This window comes from Cynara cardunculus (genome assembly GCF_001531365.2).
Source record: "Cynara cardunculus var. scolymus isolate 2C chromosome LG 9, CcrdV1, whole genome shotgun sequence".
In the NCBI taxonomy this organism is placed as follows: Eukaryota; Viridiplantae; Streptophyta; class Magnoliopsida; order Asterales; family Asteraceae; genus Cynara; species Cynara cardunculus.
In genome coordinates, this window is record NC_037536.1 from 72,420 (window position 1) to 74,429 (window position 2,010).

Sequence of the window (2,010 nt, forward strand, 5' to 3'; positions counted from 1 at the left end):
GGGGGACAGAAGTGGTGGTCTCAGATGCTTGTTTCTCTAAAGGTTGGACCGGTCTTTCTTTGGCAGGGACAAATGTTGTAGCATCAGTTTTTGACAAAATTGGTTTACGATCTTTTTGCATGGTCTCTGTTAATTCCTTCCCACTTCTCAAGGTCACTGCTTTCACATGTTCCTTTCCTAAGGCTATCGGGACTTCTGTGTTACTAGGCAAAGTACCAAAGATTCTATTGGTCTGATTAAGTGCAAGTTGACTGACTTGGGTTTCCAGATTTCTRATAGCWKCRCTTTRYTGATTAAAAAGAGATTGATTTTGAGAGTTTTGTTGGGTTATCAAAGCTTGATTTTGAGYTTGAGCATGCGCAAATAACCCTTTTATCATTGCTTCCAAAGAAGATGATAAATCAGCCTGTGGAGGTGGCTTGTTTTGAAAAGATGGTTGAGAATTCTGAAAACTTTGTTGGTGAGAGTTAGAACTGTTTCCATGATGTTGAGGTTGGAAATTAGAAGTTCCTTGTTGTTTATGGACTGGTGGATTAAGGCTGGGACTGGTCCAAGAAAAGTTCGGGTGTTGTTTCCAACTTGCATTGTAATTGCTGGTATAGGGACCAGATCCATTATGAACAAAGTTTATGGATTCAGAATTATGAGGACAATGTTCATACGAGTGTTCCCCACCACAGCACACACATTGCACAGAGAGGACTGTTGGAACAGATGTGTTAGCAGCTTSCTGTACTCCCTGACCAGAAGTTAAATTTTTCAATAAATTGGTCATGGAGGTAAGTTGAGCTGTTAATGCAGTATATGCATCCACCTCATGTATTCCAACAGTCTTTTTCTGTGGCTGGGCACGTGGGTCAGCCCAATGCCCATTGTTTGCTGATATCTTTTCTAGGATCTCATATCCCTCATTATAGGTACTGGCTGTAAAGGCTCCGCCTGCAGTCACGTCGAGCATTTGTTTGGCCATGAGACTTAACCCATTGTAAAACGTCTCAAGTTGAATACAGTACGGAATGCCATGGTGTGGGCATTTCCTCAACAGCTCTTTAAACCTCTCCCACGTGTTAGGAACAGCTTCATCATCCAGTTGTTTAAAAAGACAGATTTCATTTCTGGATTTGGCGTTCCTTGTTGGTGGGAAATATTTTCGTAAAAATTTTTCCGCCAAGTTACCCCATGACGGCGCAGATCCTGGTGTTAAAGAGTTAAACCATGCTTTTGCCCGATCCCGTAATGAAAATGGAAATAAAGTAAGTCTGGGAGCGTCATTGGACACTCCCGGGATCAGGAAGGCATCTGTGATTTCCATAAAAGACTTTAAATGAGAATGGGGGTCTTCTGAGGGCAGTCCAGCAAATTGACCATTAGTTTGTAACATATGAAACATTATCGGTTTTAGCTCGAAAAGGAGGGCGGTCATGTGTGGTCTAACTATCCCAGAATTTAATTGCTCAAAGTCTGGGATAGCATAATCCATGATCCGTTCATTTTTTGAATTTGCCAGATTAATGATATTTGAAGTTTGTGCCCTTTGTTGCTCATTAGGGTCCGATTATGTGTCCAAATTATTATCATTATCATGATGTGGGTTTCCTTGGTGAAAAATTGGGAACGGTGGTATTTGCCCAAAAATTGGCGGTTGGTTTTCCAAATGTGGTACTTCCGAAATGTTGGGAGCAGGTAACTCCATGTTAGGAGGGAGTAGAGCCTGAAATGCTCTCTGAGCCCTCCTTCTATGGTGAAACGTTCTCTCAATGTCTGGATCAAATTCGAAAAATTCCCCGCGATGTGTTCTTGGCATACACCACTTTTCAAAAATAGGTACTAGAAAAATCAAATCTTTTACTTTACTCAAAAGAAAACTTTAAGCTTGCCTATCCCCGGCAGCGGCGCCAAAAACTTGGTCGGTTATATTTCACACCTTCAGACTAATGAAATTAGGCCACAAAGCAAGTATACAATACGGCCCAACATCGTCTTTCCAAGTAATAAAGTGGTACAAGTACC

The 2,010-nt window shown here is 41.5% G+C and overlaps 1 non-coding gene across 1 annotated transcript; it reads left to right on the top strand.

Moving 5' to 3' along the window:
* Positions 1-1,016: 1,016 nt before the first annotated feature.
* On the top strand, positions 1,017-1,123 carry LOC112518774. Its single transcript, XR_003069846.1, has one exon. It is a non-coding gene; the product is annotated as a small nucleolar RNA R71 (small nucleolar RNA).
* Positions 1,124-2,010: the final 887 nt, after the last annotated feature.